Source organism: Crinia signifera, chromosome 6 (genome assembly GCF_055691185.1).
Source record: "Crinia signifera chromosome 6, ASM5569118v1, whole genome shotgun sequence".
Lineage (NCBI taxonomy): Eukaryota > Metazoa > Chordata > Amphibia > Anura > Myobatrachidae > Crinia > Crinia signifera.
Window position 1 is genome coordinate 152,977,329 of NC_139222.1, and position 19,697 is coordinate 152,997,025.

The following is a 19,697-nucleotide window of genomic DNA, read 5'->3' on the forward strand; positions in this document are numbered from 1 at the left end:
TAGCTAATTGTGAGCACACAGGTGGAGATGTATCAAGTCTTAAGAGAGAAAGTGAAGGTCGATAGAGATTACCAGTGATAACGCAGAGATTTGTTTGATAAGATTAGATATGATTGATAACCCAAACCTGTATATTTACTTTATTACCTTTAAATAAAACGGCAACGCTGAAATGATTGCACACCCACACAACCTTGTTATAAAAGGTATGACAATGCTTTACTTAAAGAATAGCTTCATTACAGGTATTTGCAAATGCAGACTAACACAAGAAACATCAAATTGATTAGCTAATACTTAAACAGTAATTCTAAATCAAATCAAAATGGACACCTTTCAAGGACAGTGATCAGCCATGATTAAACCTCCTTCATAATTACCTCCAGCCCCCTGTGCTTCCTTGTTCTTCCTCAACTGCCTTTTTCCCTCCTTCTATCACTCTGATATTTAAACCTTTATCACATTAATTAATTACTCATAGGCATTGAGTCTTATTGGCAAGCTCTGCTTTCAATCATGATGTCATAATTAACCCAACACCCAACTTCAGTGGCCTTGTGGGTCTACGCATGTGTGGCCTTGTTCCCATATTATTCAGTTTGTGGAGACTAGCTTTCTGTCCTTGCTACATTATACTGTCAACATCACATTCTTAAGCTTCTAAAACCAAAAACAATTCTCTATAAGAAATCACTCTTACAGCACTGTTCTGAATGATCAGCCATTTTATAATATTATTATGCAAGTCATGCCTAACAAAATGGCTGCTGCTTCTAACAAACACCTGCTGCTTAGCGCAAAGGGTAGGCCTCATACGCAGTGAATAGTACATTGTGCAACAAGCTAAAGTCATCTGCAGCAATAATAGCAGCAGTCAGGAAAACAGAATATAATAAAAGCATAGATTTATTGATTCGTTGATTTTCTGTATTATCAGTCCATCCTCAACTTTTTTAATATCTCTGAAGAAAGTTCATATCTCTCGTACTGTGCATCATTTGTTTCTCTCTTAATACATCGGAAAACCTTCTTGAAGCATTTCACTAGTATACAGAAAAATCAATAATATTATCTTGGCAAAAACATTAAACTTCTTAAAGCATATATAACATTGACTTATGCGAACCAGTTATTGGGGTTCAACCAAATAAACCAACTGTAGGGAATCACATCACTCACACCTGTTCAATAAACTACATTTTTTTTTCAACCCAAATAATTTAATTCAACTTTCCTTTTAATGTCACCATCAGTTTAGTATTTGTGATGCTTGTACCATATTTTAATTATATTCACAAATTCAAATACAATTTTATAAACTTGGGATAATGTAAATAAGTGTGTTTCTTTAATATACCATGTGTTACTTTCAAATCTTTATGTCGAATCACCACTGTATTAATTAGTTAAAGTAAAATTTATTACAATAGATCTTGTTTGTAACCATTTAGAAACCTTAAGTTTGTAAATATAATATAATCCTTGTGGTAATGTCCATATCTTAAGAGACAGTATGTTTGAGAAAACATCATAAGAAACAATTCAATGAGTACCCTTTTTATCAAGATTTTCCACTAGCTCACCCAACTCTGTCACATGATAACTACATGTTTTGTTGTACTCCAAAATATCTCCTGTTATTACACTCTTTACCAATTTTAAAGCTGGGGAGAGTCAGTAACCTTATAAGATTCACTTGTGTAAATCCTACATAGAAAATTAAGTGTTGTTTGATTTGACTGCAAATATAAGTAGCCATTAACCCAACATTACCGGAGTGATACCGTAGATGACAATATAACCAACAATCAGTTTACCTTATTGTTCTTTTTATCAGCTCATGATGAGCGTCTTAAAGAAGAAATGTCAGTTTGCATATAGATATTATGTTTGCACTATTGTTACCATCCTTACTTAGAATGCCTCTTCTTTACTGATACCTTACTAGATGTATTCTATCAATGGTTCTGGTGTGGATGTTCTTAGTTACTTTTATGTTATTACTCATATATTTATTTTAAACCTTCTAATTAGTTTAACATATTGGCTATCAGTATTTTATTACCATCCTCTGATGCATACCGAAACCTGGGAGCATCAGTAGTATGATGTATATGTGTGTCTGTTATGATTATACTTGTGGGATTAAAATTAAAAGCAGAAGTAGAATACACCATCATGACTCTAGTAATACCTCTTTGATAACTATACACACTGTCCTTGCCAGCAACCAATCCCTGGTAACCCTCATTCACTATAAAAATATGAAAACTTAAAAAAACAAAAATGACTTCTTCAGTTAGCGAGTGTATGGTAAACTTAGTCACTCATGGGGATCATTGTTTTACACCTTGTCCACAACCCGCAGGGACACCACTGAGGATGCCCCCCGATTCCGTGGACCTTGTCTTGGTCTGTGTGGGGGCCCTGGACAGGCCCATCATCAAATAAGTTTATTAAGTTAAAATCAAAGTCACAATATTTATCTGCATCAGTTTCTTTTTCTTTCAACTGATATCACCACCAGGTCGGAAACCTTCTTGCAGTGAGACGCATTAATTCAATTGGTTTGTTTCACAGGGACGGGTCTTTCCTTTGATCTACGAGACATTTAATTGTAAGAATTTTCTCACCATTGCATAGTCTCCAGGCTGGACCTTATAACAACATCCCTTCATAAGCTTGTTTGCTTTTCTGGTAAAGTATTTAGATGATGTGAGAATTAGAGTGACAAGTCTGCTGCTGGATGTTGAATAGGGTTTGCTGGTCTCCCAAAAATAAAAAAATGTATATATAAATTAAAATAATGATCTTATAAGGGGACAGGTTCAGTGGCTGCTGAGTAGTAGTGTGAATGTTATACAAAACCGAAGACAAAACTTCAAGTCAACTCATGGTAATTTCCACACCCACCTTAAATAATGTGTTCTCAATGTGCATTTGTTAACATGTTCAATATTGACTAAAACCTTTTAGTGTGTGGTGAGTGCAACCAAATTTTCATACCCATATTTTGACTTATTCCTTAGAATACCTTTCCTGTCAAAATATGTACCTCTATACTTTTTTTTTTTTTAATACCATATACCTTATGGGATAACGTATCTGAACACAAATTTCTCAATAAATTTATTTGCTGTATAGGATGCTGTACATGGGACAGCTGGGATGTATCTTATAATCAAGATAACATATCAGATACCATTTAAATATAATGACAATTTTGTATGCATGTAAATTCAATAAATGTATTTTTAACCTTAGTAATGGACCAGTGGTAGGAGAAATGTTAGATGGTTCTATAGGAATAATTTTCCTGAGTTCATTCTTCTGCAGATGCGTTTGGGCCTCTGCATAAGATGAAATCAACATACATGCTCTCTCTCTCCTTCCATGGGTCATCCCATGGGCAGCTTCCGCATATGCCAGGAGGAGGGGTTTGGGGAGCTACTGGTCTACCCCCTCCATCTTTACATAGGCCATTAGCCTTTTGACTGCATCCATTCATCATCCATTGGCACATTCCTGTTAAATACACAACTCTTGATGTTTTATGAGCTTCTGCTGGTCAATTGTAAAAACATTAAATTGTATAGTGGTGTGATTCACAACAGTGGCCGTCTTATTTTTGTTACCAAGTGCAACAAGATCACTTTATAACATGTGAGCTTGACACTTAACTACTGCCTTTGCAGGGAGTTGCACAGCCTCAATGAGCTCCTTTACTTGCTGTGATATTAGCGTATTATATCATAGCAAAATCACGATGGAAAATGAGGATCTCTAAATCCAATACTACCGCATATCCCGTATATGGCCATCCTGAGTCTCCTTGTTGGTGACAACTACAATCTTTGTAGATGGTAGTGGCGTGTCAGAGATATCAGGTCTAATTGGAGAAATTTTGCTTTAAATATTCCTCACAATCATGTTCTAAATCCTGCCTCTCATCCATCCTCTGGGACTCCCGGGTCCCACCAGGTAGCAGAGTAGCAGGATTTAGCATACCACACCTGACAATGGTCAGGTCATGTGGCGCTGGGAGCAAAAGTTCCCAACAAGAGAACCATGCACTGGAAATGTGTCTTGTCCGTGAAGAGTTCATTAGAAAAGATGTAGCATTAGAGACACATAGTGTGCGGTGTTCTGTAATTTCTATACAAAGGCTGCAGCAGCCGCCACAGTCCTTAAACATGTTGGTAAAGCAGATGCCACTCGGACAAGTGTGCAACTGTAGAACCTGATGGGTCTATGTGAACCCCCATGTATATGTGTTCAAACTCCCAAGGCCGCTGCCTGTTGTTCCTTACAGTAAAGACAGGTATATGATAAATCTGATATATCCAGTGCTGTGGTTTCTGTCAGTGCGTGTATCAGAGCCTCAAATGAAGCAATTATGTCAGTATATTGTACTTTGTCAGCTCTGTGTCAGTTAGATTTAGTAGTAGTAATAGAAAAGGTGTCAGTAAGAGAATCCTGTAAAGAATTTAAACACATCATTAGATCATAAACATATTGAATCAGCATTGTGGTAGCAATCATGCAACTCATTGTGGGACATAGTGGGGCTGTCCATAAAACTTTGGCTTAATTAAGTCCACATATATTGGACTGTGCTGTAAATAAATGAAGTAAGTACTGACTATCTGCTATTTGATAGTAAGATATATGCAGATCATAAATCAATGATTAGATGACTGTAATACTTCCATAACTGTAAAGTGAATTGATTTACACTAAAAAAATAATAAGAATAATCACATTGGGCAGATAACCTACAATAACAGAGTGTTGCAAATACTATGGGTATTAAATAATATGCGTTGTTGTAAAATCTGGAATAAAACTATTTCTTGTGGTCCATAGATGTTTAGAAACTTGTGACATGATTAGTAATGAAAAACTCATCAAAATACTAATTGCTTAATGCCCTATGAGCATCACTCGTATCCTCTAACCCCGTGAGGGTGCTCATATCGGTTAGTGCCTTCTGACAGCAGTCTCTCATGGATTCCTGTTAATAATACACAATTTCTTCCAAACCACTCTGAGAAAAAAATAATCATTAAATCATTACAAATATTTGAGATAATATCATGATTAGTTGTGCAGCAAATGCGATTACTAGTAGCAGGACCCAGTAGTGCTGCGCCTAATTGTGAACTCCATTCCTTATTTGTGGGCTCATATGCATGACCAATGGATCTAGTAAAGTGGCAACATGCAATCAGATAAATCAGTAAGCATAAAAATGCAACTCAATATGCATCTTATAATAATCACTATAAAAATCTATATTTTTCAATAAGGGCTTTGATAAGGATTCTGCAGCATTACCTGCAGACTCAATATCTTTTCTAAATAGTTTCTAGTGGCTCAGTAATAATAATAATAATAATAATAATAATAATAATAATAATATTTTTTTTTAAAAACACTTGCTTTTTTCTGAGCAAAATGAAATGCATCAATTTGTAAATTAATCTTTTCTCTGGAATGGTCACACCTCTATTGGCTGGGTTTTTATTTAAATAAAACAAGCAAAAGCAATAGCATTATTAAGCTCAGACATCATATTAGCATTTGTCATTTGGGAAAAAAATGGCAGTTTTTAAACAGATGACAAAACAACATTATCACATGAGGGAAGCAATGGGGAGGGGGCTGGAGGTCATCCTTGGGTATGGCTGATCACTGTCCCATACAAACATTGCAATAACTTTAATCTATTCATTGTGCCTTTTCAAAAGGGTAAACAATATCTTCAATTCTAAGATCTTTCAACACATAATTGTTTAAATATCCTTGTTATGGAAAACAGTTCTGTAACACTCCTTGGATATTTCACATCATTTAGGAATAAAACTTTACTCTCTTATCAATCTCATTAACCATTTCCTGCCTTTAATTTCCTATTGAGTTATTTCTGATATTACTCTCACCTCATCACTGAAAAAAACTTCTTCCCTTCTGCTTTTTCAAAAATAAACAAAAATTTCAAAATTATTCTTCTTTTCCCCATTTTTCTTTTCTCCCTAAGGCTCTAAAAGATATATCACCTCTCCTCACTTCTCACTGAACAGAATTAACCCCTCAGTGGGACAGTACAATCTTTCCAAAGATATGTGGGTTAGTGGGATATACTATCTCAATTCTTGAAGCTTTCACCACCTGTCACCAGACCATTGCGCGTTCACTCTCATCAAATAATCATTACCTCACAGGTGCATCATCATTGCCAATTCCAACTAACTATGACCATCATAGTATTTTCGGTACTTATGTAGTAACTGGGCTGCCGATTTTGAAATCGGGTCCATCGCATCGCATCGCACCCGACCATATCGCATGCGATGCGATGCGATGGACCCGATTTTTCCATAGGATTCAATGTTAAAATGGACTGAGTTCATTTTAACATGGAATTCAATGGGAAAAGGGGTCCTTTTCATGCCCCTACTATCCAAGTGGGCATGGAGTTGGATATAAACCTGTGGCGAGCGTAGCGAGCCACCGAGCCCGAAGCGTGGCGAGCGTAGCGAGCCCCGCGAGGGGACACAGAATACCGTCCCCTCGCGGGGCTCGCTTCGCTCGCCACGCTTCGGGCTCGGTGGCTCGCTACGCTCGCCACAGGTTTATATCCAACTCCATGCCCACTTGGATAGTAGGGGTATGAAAAGGACCCCTTTTTCCCATTGAATTCCATGTTAAAATGGACTCAGTCCATTTTAACATTGAATCCTATGGAAAAATCGGGTCATCGCATCGCATGCGATATGGTCGTATGCGATGCGATATCGCATCGCATCGCATCTGATTGTATGCCTTAACTTAAGGCATACAATAAAAAAATCTGCAGCCCGGATACTACATAAGTACCGTATTTTCTATTCCTTTTCACTTGCTCACACCAGTCACATACTCAGATAACTTTCTGTGATCCCATACAAATGCTTAAAACAGTGTTACCTCTTTCAAAGACAAAAATGTAAATAAAATAAATGAAAAATTTCCCAAAAAAACCTAACCTTGCGTTATGTGTCTGTCACTGTTATCACACCTACGCCTTCCACATACTGTCCTCTGTTATCAGTATAGTGGGCCACCTACTGTCCATCTCTGTTATCAGTATGGTGTTTCATCTACTGTCCTCTGTTATCAGTAGTCACGTGTCCCACCCCCACCCTTTTTTCTCAGTATATTCTTCCCCATATATTCTACCTTGTACGTAGGTGGCAGATACCCCCTGTGAATCTCGCTACCGGTCAGCACTCTCACAGGAAAAAATCAACTCATCAAATCAGAAAAAAAATATATGCAATATGTCATTCTTTGTTACCATATCTGCACATTGTCTAAGCGATCATTACACGTTTAGATCACTATCTCCCTTGGTTATTTAGCTAACTGTGGCCACAGTATTAACCCCTTAAGATACTCTATCAATTTAGTACCCTCCCCCTTTCAAAACAAACAAAATTAAATTAACACAAATCAAAAACAAAACAAAAATTGGCTTAAAGAAAACCCCACAGCCTTGAGTCAGTTATCACTGATTACCTTCCATTCATAAGAATAAAAATAAACCCAGGATTTATCTGCGCATTACTCAAGGTATATCTGATTCAATATATGTATCCAGATCAAGCAAATAAGCAATAGAAATTGCCAACAGAAAACACGGTCTAATATGTCAATATGAACCTTTAAGAATAGATGTTATATTGGACTTATATCTCATCGATATATATATCACTTTTTTTATCCAAAATGTATTACTCATTCAAAAACATTGAATTCACATGATCATTTCCTGTTTCTTCACCTAACATGGACAACTCCTTATCTCGCATTACATCAACTGAATCCATCACTTTAGAGTTTCCAACTCGCAGCTGCTTTGTTTAATAAACCAAAAAAATTAAATCAAAAACCCATAGCAGAAAAACAGCAGTCCTACATTATGTACTTCATCTCCGCAAGACAAGAGATCAAAAAAACTTTACAATGAGATAAACTCTATCTTACTTTCTTTATTATAAACAATATTCCAATTAACTTTATTTATTCTGGTGGTAAAAATGAACTGTTACTTGGCTTACAATATTAGCGTCTACTCCTTTAAACTCTGTATTTTAACGGACCTCTGTCTATGGATATAAAGAAATTAGCTCAAACTGTTATTGTAATCCGACTGCTTGCTAGCTCTAACAATGCAACGTATACTTAATTATTTATTAACATTTTCTTATATAAACCATATACAGTAGACAATCCGGGGGTTTCCAAACAATACAGATTTTGGATAAATCATGCATTCCATTTCTTCCACATGTTGCTGGCCAGTCAACCAGAAAGAAATGTAAATGCACAACCTCCTATCTCTAATCACCAAATTATAAGCACGGGAAAACCTACAACAAATATATGCAACTTCTTTAAAAGTTATAGATTGGACAAACAAAGAACTCTAATTATCAAAATAACCGCTACAGATTAGTTACTTCAGCAATATCCTCAGCAGACAATATACACCAAACAATCCAACCGCGGTCAAAAAACAAACAAACAAAAAAAAAATACTGTCATTTAAAGAAATTTTTTTTTCCTTTTCTTTTTTAAAAGTAGAAAATCATTGCCAGCATAATTTAAATATTTAAATCAATATGCTTGCTATAGTCTGCACGCTTTGCAAATAAACGAAAGAACAAGCAAGGTTGTTTAAAACTTCCTGCCAAGTTTCTCGCTGCTCTCCTTATCTATTCTCTGACACAGAGAAGAAATGGGCGATGCGGGGGGGGGGGGGGTTTAGCAAGCTGACAGTCTGCAAAATGCAGCGTTGTCTTTCCATGCCTTAAATTACAATCTATTTGTTTTATAATTAAAGAGCGAATTTGTTTCAAGTAATATGGATTACCACACCTTAACAGATGTTGAGAAAGATAAGGGTACAAAAATGCACCGACTTTACAATTTTTTCTACACATTTTTTTTTTTTTTTTAAATAGCTAATTTTTTTTTTTTCAAAAACTTTGATTTTCTCAATAACTGATAAAATGTAAAAACCAACATCATTGAATCTCGATGGGGCCTCCAACTGATAACGCAGAGATTTGTTTGATAAGATTAGATATGATTGATAACCCAAACCTGTATATTTACTTTATTACCTTTAAATATAACGGCAACGCTGAAATGATTGCACATCCACACAACCTTGTTATAAAAGGTATGACAATGCTTTACTTAAAGAATAGCTTCATTACAGGTATTTGCAAATGCAGACTAACACAAGAAACATCAAATTGATTAGCTAATACTTAAACAGTAATTCTAAATCAAATCAGAATGGACACCTTTCAAGGACAGTGATCAGCCATGATTAAACCTCCTTCATAATTACCTCCAGCCCCCTGTGCTTCCTTGTTCTTCCTCAACTGCCTTTTTCCCTCCTTCTATCACTCTGATATTTAAACCTTTATCACATTAATTAATTAATTACTCATAAGCATTGAGTCTTATTGGCAAGCTCTGCTTTCAATCATGATGTCATAATTAACCCAACACCCAACTTCAGTGGCCTTGTGGGTCTACGCATGTGTGGCCTTGTTCCCATATTATTCAGTTTGTGGAGACTAGCTTTCTGTCCTTGCTACATTATTCTGTCAACATCACATTCTTAAGCTTCTAAAACCAAAAACAATTCTCTATAAGAAATCACTCTTACAGCACTGTTCTGAATGATCAGCCATTTTATAATATTATTATGCAAGTCATGCCTAACAAAATGGCTGCTGCTTCTAACAAACACCTCCTGCTTAGCGCAAAGGGTAGGCCTCATACGCAGTGAATAGTACATTGTGCAACAAGCTAAAGTCATCTGCAGCAATAATAGCAGCAGTCAGGAAAACAGAATATAATAAAAGCATAGATTTATTGATTCGTTGATTTTCTGTATTATCACCAGCCAATCGGCTCCTGTCATGTTACAGGCTGTGTTTGAGAAATCACAAGAGCTAATTGGCTGGTTCTTTATCGCCCTCTACTTCATATCTTATTAAGGATTAATACATTTGTCCCACAGAGCCTTATGCTGTGTACACATGGTACAATTTGACATTCGATTTTGACTATAAAGTCAAAATGGATTCGGGATCACATACACATCGTATGGAGATAGAACATGTTTTTTTTTTTTTTTTTTAATAAAGTATTTTTTATTTCACAGGTCATTAATACAAAACAGAACAGCACATCAAGCATTGTGCATGTGGAACAGTCAATCAAAATCAAGCATTGAATATCAAAATGTACATTATGTTCACATACAGTATCGTCACCTTACATATGTATTAGAAAATATAATAAAGAATCAATTGATAAAAAGAGGTGATATCGCCATCCTATTCTGACTGAGTATCAAAATTTTATTTTTTGTTTATTTTAAATTATACATTAAGAGAGAAAGAAACAGAAGAAGAGAAGAAGAGGTGGGAGAAAAAGGGAGAACATTAGTCATTAATTAATGTGCATATTAGGGGTTCAATCCCCTTTAGGGTGATAGATCTATACATAATCTTGTGTTGATCAGTTCTTACATGTATATGAGCGGTATGGTTATCAGCGTCCACAGTTAACATTATAGCCCAGCTTTGTGTCATCAGGAATGTGCTGAGTGCGGGGACTCCAGCCACTTGCCCCATATCTTGTCAAATTTAGGCAAGGTACCCCGAGACATGTAAACATATTTTTCATGCTGTACTGTGGTGTTAACTAGAGCTCTCCACTCCGCCATTGTGGGTCCCGAGCTAGCCATCCAATGTCTAGCTATGACAACTTTAGCTAGGGAACACAAGTTGGTCACGTATTGTCCCTCCGTGTTATTCAATTATGTATTTTCCTTGCTTCCTAAAATACACATCTTGGGCGTCAGAGTTTGCCCAGATATCCCAGTTGATATAATGGCTGATTTAACCGTCGCCCAGAAAGAGTTAACCAGAGGACATTCCCAGAGGAGATGCCATAGGTTCCCCTGTGTGGAACCACACTTTGGGCAGGCCGGGGAGGCCCGTCCGCCGAATTTAACCATAGTGCACGGTGTTAGGTATGTTCTGTGTATAATGAATAGCTGGACTTTTTGAAATCTTGCGGAGACCGTGGCATATCGTGGTGATGCCAGTGCCTCCTCCCACTCCTCCTCCTCAAAAGCATCCACATCGACCTCCCACTTGGCCTTTAAGGCGGGAAGCGAGTCCTTATGTAAAAAGGATAACAGGAATGAATAGGCTAGAGAGATGGTTTTTACCTGTCCAAGATTGGCAAGGAATATTTTTGCTGGGGAGGATAGTAGCACAGGGGGGCTATTGTTAAACTGGGTGTTAAGGGCGTGGCGCAACTGCAGGTATCTAAAGAAGTACACCTGAGATAACCCATATTCCTCCTTTAGCTGTTGAAAAGATTTTAGCATGGTTGCCTCATATAGTTGTCCAATCGTCACCACCCCCCCAGAAGACCACAGACTCCTGCCCGACAAACAAGCGAGTTCAGACAATTTGGTAGAATGCCAGAGGGGAGCTCCAGGATCTATAGCCTTGTATCCCATCACGGATTGGGCCTCCTGCCATATCTTGATGGCCTGGACAACCAGCGGAGGGGCCCCCCCGGGTATCTTCCCACCCAATAGTAGCTGCGTGGGTGTGATGTCGGGACATATTTGGTGCAAAAATGTGGTCGGGAGCGAGCTCTGGTCAGTATCCTGCATCCAATGCCTAAGGTGCGAGAACTGGCCAGAGTAGTAGTATAGTCTGAATTGTGGTAAAGCCAGACCCCCATCTATCCGTGGTCTAGTAAGGGTGCTGACGCTGATTCCTGGGCGCTTATTAGCCCATATCAGTGAAGATAGTAAGCTATTTAGGTGTCTGAAGAAAGAAGCGGGCACGTACACCGGGGATTGATTTAAGACATATGTTATCTTGGGCTGTAAGATCATTTTAACCAAGTTGACCCTACCAACAACATTTAGGGGCAACTTGGTCCACACCGACAGTTTGTCCTTAACGACGGACAGCAGTGGGTGTAGGTTTCTAGGGATAAAGTCCTGACTGGTGTTGGTGATATTAATCCCCAAATATTTGAATTGGGAAACCCAGCTAAGTGGAAGAGGGGTGCCCAGGGTCTGCGGTGGTGGGCCTCTTAGGGGCATCATGGAGGATTTAGACCAGTTCACAGTGAGGCCGGAGAAACCGCCAAACTCCTCCATCAGCTGCAGGGCAATCGGTACTGACAGTCTATAGTCTTTTAAAAGGAGAAGTAAGTCATCGGTATAGAGTGCCACTGTGTCCGTCCTCTGACCCAGTTGGAGCCCATCTATGTCTCGGTGTGTCCTAAGGATGCAAGCAAGCGGCTCGATAGCTATAGCGAAAAGACCAGGGGAAAGGGGGCATCCCTGTCTAGTACCCCTTCCCAGCGCGAAGGGAGGTGAGACATGGCTATTGACAGAGACCCTGCCCATCGGGTGGAGGTACAGCAGCTGGACCCATTTTAGGTATTGTGGGCCGAAGCCCATACGTCTCATTACCTGCCATAGATAAGGCCATTCGACTGAGTCGAAGGCCTTATTGGCGTCGAACGAAACAATAGCTGAGTACGTTTCCTCCTCATGGGTGGCCTGAATATGTGTAAACAGCCGTCTTAAATTTATACTGGTGGACATACCTGGCATGAAGCCGGTTAGGTCCGGATGAATAATGGACAGTATCACATTATTCAGCCGTATAGCCAGGACCTTCGCCAAAATTTTGATGTCAGTGGTAATCAGGGAGATAGGTCTGTATGAGTCGGGGTGTTCAGGGTCTTTCCCGGGCTTGGGTATAACGACTATAACGGCCTCGGACATAGAGTCCGGCAGGACATTGAGGTCAAGGAGGTCATTAAATAGGTTAAACAGCTTAGGAGCGAAGAAGTCCAAGTGTGTCCTGTATAGTTCTACCGGAACCCCGTCCACGCCTGGAGCCTTCCCACCGGGAAAGGACCGGATCGCAGCCTCTATTTCAATAATTGTAACCGGTGCCTCGAGGGAGGATCTAGCTTCCTCAGACAGTGTGGGTAAATCTATGCGGTCTAGATAGTCAGTGAGTTCCCCCTGCGAGCATCTTAGGCGTGAGCGGTACAGCTCCTGGTAAAAAGTGAGAAACACATCCGCTATTTCCCTGGGGGATGTCCTCAGTACTCCGTCAGTGTCAAATATTTGGGCCACAGAGTTGGTAGGGCGGTCCAAGTGTACCAGGTGAGCCAGAAGGCTGCCTGTCTTGTCCGCATTCATGTAAAGTTTGTGGGATTTGAATAACAGGCTGCGGGCGTTACGCTCTTCCAAATGGGAGACCCAGGTAGTTTGTGCTAACTCCCACCTTGCCCTGGACTCCTCCGAGCCCTCCTCCAAGTGTGTGATCTCTGTGTGTCGACATTCATCCTCCAATTCAATACCCCTAGCTTTATGTGTTCGTTTAATAGAGGCAATTTTAGATATGAGGGTGCCCCTCAGGTATGCCTTGAATGCTTCCCACACTACCGGGGCAGGGGCTGTGCCAGTGTTGATATCAAAGTACCCATCCCACAGAGTCTGGAGGTCCGAGGATTCTCCAAGTTGTAATAACCAGGAGGGATGTAGTTTCCAGAAGGACTGTCCCCTCTGGCATTCCATCCCCACCGTCAGCATCAGAGGAGAGTGGTCCGAGACACCCCTCGCTTTGTAGCAAATGTTTTGGAGTCTGGGCAATACTGAGGGAGTGACTAGGGCTAGATCAATGCGCGAGAAGGAGTTATGAGTCTTAGAGAAGCAGGAGTATTGAGTGACCGCGGGGTGCTTTAGTCGCCAGGCATCCCTCAAACCAATCGACTCCACATACTTTGCAAAGCCTGTGGGGCGGTCGTCAGTAGGGACTGAACCAGGGGGCCACCATCTGTCTAGCCGTAGATTCATTAGTTTGTTAAAATCCCCAAGGCATACTACTGGTGTATCAGGGGATTGGGCCACATAGGCAGCAGCTTGTTTTAGGACATCATAGTTAAAAAGGAGGGGGGACATAGACCGCCAGGATAAAGAAGGACTGGGAGTATAATTTACATTGGAGGAAGACATACCTACCCAGTGGGTCTGTCTTAACATCTAGCAGCACAAATTGTACGGATTTGTTAATTAGTACAGAAACCCCTCTAGAGTGAGTCGTGTGGGAACTATGGTATGCCCATCCCACCCAGGGCCTGCGTAGGGACATTAGTCTATTTCCCTCCAAGTGGGTCTCGGTAAGGCAGGTGATGTCCGAGCCGTACTGCCTAACCATTTTAAGAACTAGGGAACGTTTAACTCTATCATTTATCCCCCGGACATTCCAGGTTAAAATGTTAAGTTGCGTCATATTGAGTTATAGGGCGCGGGCCGTAAAAAGCTGTTATGTCAGTGCTGCCACCTTGTGGACCTGAATATACCGCAACCATTACTTCAAAAAGCATCATACCCTTCAATTGTATGCATATCAAATCAATATACCTTGCATGACTAATAGAGAAAAAGAAAAAAGGAAAACAAGAAGACATAGAGAAAACAATCCCAACAAAATACACCCCCTCCCTGTATACCTCCCCCAACCTAGGCATACTTGTAACCCTAACCTAGTAACTATGGAGACCAAGAAAGGTCAGCAATATCTACGAACTATGGGAGCAGTCAGTTAATAACTACCAATGCAAGCATCGGGGCCCCCTGGCCATATATTGGGCCTTCATTTGTCTAAAGCGACACCTATGCAAAAAGTACATAGCATTTAGTAACATTCCCCCCGCCACCCCCCCACCCCCCCCTCCCGCACAAGGCATAATATATCAGATGAATTGTAATATATCTCTAACAATATTCGCGTTAAGCAAGCAACATCGGTACCACTCAGACGTCTTGGGATCTCCTGGAGAGCGTATAAGAGAGTGCAATGAAAAGTCCACATAAGTGTAAATCGAGTCCTTCTTCTGGCTATTGTAGAGGATCAGGCCGGAGCTAACTGGCGAGGACCAGGCGCAAATCTATCGAGCCAGGCTGCCACCTCACGAGGGCTGCTGAAGAATTTAGTCTCTCCCTCCGCCACCACCCGTAGCCGGGCCGGGAAGAGCATGGAGTAGGGAAGGCCCAAATCTCGCAACCTGCGTTTCACGGGGAAGAAAGAGGCCCTCTCCTTCTGCACCTCTATGGCGAAATCAGGAAACGTAGAGATGGTGACGCCGTTCCTGATCATAGGGCCTTTGGTGCGGTTCAGTCGCAGGATCGCATCACGGTCCTTATAATGTAGGAGTTTGGCTATAAAAGTTCTGGGTGGGGCCCCCGGAGGGAGTGGACGGGCAGGGATTCTGTGGGCTCTCTCGACAGCGAATTGAGGGGTGAAGGATTCTCTGCCAAATGTCTCGATCAGCCAGGCCTCCAAAAAAGCCTCTGGCGCCGTGCCCTCCTCCTTTTCCGGCAGGCCGACGAAACGGACATTGTTTCTCCTCAAACGGCCCTCCATATCCATTAGTTTATTCTGAATACTTGTGACCTGCTGTGTCAGGGTAGAGACTGTGGCTTTCATAGGATCTATTGCGTCTTCAACCGTTGAGACCCGAGTCTCCACCTCCCCCACACGCTCCCTGATGCGCTGCACGTCCTGTCTAAGGAGGGATAGGTCACACTGCACCTTCTCCATTTTATCAGATAAACGTTTCTCAGTGCCAGCAATGGCCTCCAGGATTTGTTGGAGGGATGGGAGTGCAGGTGAAGTGTCGTCGGGGGGGGCCTCAGGGCCAGCTGGGTCGCCAGAGCCCTGCCCGGAGTCCCCCGGCGGTGCCGATGGGCCCTGCGCCTCCTGCCCCCTAGCGAATTTGGCCAGCTTTGCTGCAGAGGTGCTATGATTCTGCTTCACCATGGTTGACCGGTGCCAGGCCAATATATACCCCCTCCTCAGCTGAGGCAGTCTCTGTTAGTGTAACTTATAGTGCTGGATCTAGTTAATGGGGTGAGAGTTACTGTAAGCCACCGTCACCACGGGCAGTTCAGGGCAATGGCAGTTCTGTGTAGAACACACTGGGCAGGTGCAGCTGGCAGGGGATATGAAGCCCTTCTGGGGGGGCTGCTGCAGGCTTGTGAGCTTGTATAGGTGCTGCGTTGAGCCCAAGATGGCGCCCGCAGCACAGGACTCACCAGACTCCGGGTGGACAGATGGAGGATGTTTCCCCCTCGATGGACGCCGTTATCAGGCGGAGGGTATCAGCGGGTGAGTCGCTCGCGGGGATCACCTCCACGGCGCGGTCTCAGCTGCAGCAGCGGCTGGTGTCTGGGCGGATGTGCGCTGTGTGGCAAGGGGGGTAGGCCGCAGTCCTCTCCTCGGTCCGGCGGGCTGGCTGCTACGCCGGGACCGAATCTGTCGGGCGGGCGGCTAGTACGGGGCTAGCCTGAGTCACCGGGCAACCGCTGGCGGGGAATTCAGGTGTCGCAAGAGGCACAGGATGGGGTATCGGATGGTTAGCCAGGGAGCTCCGTCCAAACGCGTCCTACCCGCTCGCCGCCGTAGCCACGCCCCCGATAGAACATGTTTTTAAGCTTTCTATCTTGATTCGATGGCGATGCGTGCTCCCGTTCAGGTAAAATTGAAAAGCCAAATAGACTGGGCAGCAATGACTATATAGTGTAAATCTAATGTAGATTGTATGTAAATAGCACAGAGTTAGCAAAGATTGCATTGCAATCGAATCTAAAGTTAAATAGCAAGAGAATCTAACCGTATGTACATATCATTTCATGGAAGGAAAGGGTGCATGTTCTCTATACAAAAATTGGGTTTCCTGGCATAACTTGCACCCACTTTCATGTCTGCCTGAAAGCTAAGCACTTTAACTTTGTTAAATTGCCTTAGTCAACTCCTTAAATATTTTGGGACTCTCCATGTTTTTAAAATAAAGGTTTGACTATTCATTCTCATGCACAATAATCCCATACACCATAATTCCAAATACCACTAGAGGGCCTCACAGTGCTAAGAATAATCATGAGGCTCCAGAATTTTGTGACTACAAAGTTTTCGATTTACATTTTATTTATAAGGGTCTAACAAGTGGTTTGTAGCACCATTCATAAGGAACAAATTAGGACAATATAGAATTATTTCAGGAACTTTCTAGGCAGATATCTCCTGAAACATTAATTTCAGTTGGTGCTTCAGGCTATGTATCCAAAACACTCTTAATAGGAAGGCAAAGATCATGGAAATAGTGCTCTTTACTTGATTAGGTAAAATGTAGCTTTCAGACAGTTACTAATGACTACCCCTGTGCCCCATATAAGGGGGTCTGGAAAACAAACTGTTAGTAGATCTTAAGGTAAGGACTGATATGGCCAGCATTTCTCTATACCAGTGGTAGCCAACCCTAGCCCTCGAGAGCTACCAACAGTTCACATTTTCCAGACAACCTAGCTGCTGCACTCATTAATCACTGACACATTTTAAAAGATACACAGATTGAGCTAATTAGCTCACTTGTGATTCTGTGAGGAGACCTGCAAAACATGCACTGTTGGTAGCTCTCGAGGACTAGAGTTGGCTACCCCAGCTGTTTACTATATTCATGATAATGACTAATAATAACATTTCCATGCATATGGTCTAGTGTTGGGGTAGCCAACCCCAGTCCTCGAGAGCTACCAACAGTGCATGTTTTGCAGGTCTCCTCACAGAATCACAAGTGAACTAATTAGCTCCATCTGTGGATCTTTTAAAATGTGTCAGTGATTAATGAGTGCAGCTGTGCAGCAGCTAGGTTGTCTGGAAAATGCGAACTGTTGGTAGCTCTCGAGGGCTAGGGTTGGCTACCACTGGTCTAGTGTGTGTAAGCACCATAATGCTGACAATGTGATTTCCAGTGGGCCATTTGTGGGACGGGTGACTTTTTCCTTCCACAGTGGCAGCAGCATGCAGTGTACTGATGAATCCTCCCCATGGTACCAAGGGTACCTAAACTTTGTTCACTGGATCCTGGCTCACACCATGAAGTATTCCAGTGTCCATCTATGTTGCAATGTTGTTCTGTCTGAGATGCTAGAGGGGACAGCACAGAAAATAATTGGAATGCAACCTAACAGGCTGGATTCGAGAGGGAGAGGTTCACAGGGTAGAGGAATGGGGACATAAAAGGAGAGAACAAAAAAGAGAGCTGGGAGTAGTGGATACCTGACAAGAAAGGCTGATCATCTTAAAAAAAAAAAAAAAAGTCACCATTTTATTATACTACAGTGGTTTAGCCCTGGTGCCATGCCAGGGCAGAATTACAGTTGTCAATGCTGGTTGATCGAGCGGACATCACCAATCAAAGGGGTCTATTGGACTGAGCCTTGGAGAGAGATAAAGTGGACAGAGATAAAGTGTCAGCCACCCAGTTCTTAACTGTCATTTTTCAAACAGCCTGTAACTTGGTAGCTAGGAGCTGATTGGCTGGTACTTCCTTTCTGACCAAGGCTTAGTAGATAGACCTGCCTGGGTGAAGTAGGTAACAAGGAGTCAGTGGGAGGAGGTATGACACTATTGGCATTCACGGGAGAGGCGTGCAGCATGATTGTAGGTGGAAGAGTATAGAGGAGAACCAGAACAACCCCACAAAGCAAGAAAGAGACCTAAAACCATCATCATAAAATGGGTGAGACATACCTACCAACTTTGTAGTGCCAGGGTTGGGACTGCTGAAAAGGGGGCGTGGCCTTGGGTAAATTGAGCGTTGCTTTGTGGGAATGTCCAGGATTTTGAAGCCACGCTTCCCTTTCATTACTGTTGGGAGCATGGCTGGCACTCTGTGAGCTGCTTCTGTGTATAGAAACTGCGCATCCCATATCCTGTGTGAATTATTTCAGATTCTCCTGTGCGTATCGGATCCGATCCGGACATAGGTCCTTATTCTGGTTGATTCGTTCGCACTCACACAGCCTGCGAAGGCACGCCCATAACACGTGAATCACAGCCAAAGGGGAGTGGACTGAAAGTGCACGCACACTTAACTGTTCGTACGCACATCAACGTGTTCGCAAGCTCGTCCATTGTGCGTGCATGCGTGCGAACAGGCTCTGTGGGTGATTTAATTCGAACTGTAACAATACGCTTGCAGGTCACCTTTCATGCAGTTCATTGTGTTTATTGGAACTCATTTAAACATTGTCTCCCCATTATTTACTACATGGTTGATGCCTGTGTTTGTTTATGTTCCAAAACTTTCCTTTATTGTCTTTACTTTTATCATATGCTAAAAGTGTGAATGGTGTGGTGATTAACACCAAAAAATAAAATGAGTTTTTTCCTTCAATAATGTGTGTAATGTCCAATGTTTTCACAGCAGTTTTGTTAATAGATGTAATAATGTGTCTAGTAAGGAAATGTGTGAGCTTTGTAGGGTAATGAAATAATGGTTTACCACATTTTAAGAGCAGTAAACACGTGTAAAATTTAAACGAACAACATTGATGGATGTCGGCATTGAGTTGCATAATTAATGTCCAGGACTCCAAAAAACATGTAAATCTAATTTAAATGTATTGACAGGGTTTAACCCCTTCCCTGGTTATTCAGAGAATTTTCCGGGCTATGCCTTAATGCCCAGACTGGCAAGCCCGGAAAATTCTCGGGATTGCCAGTGTTTAG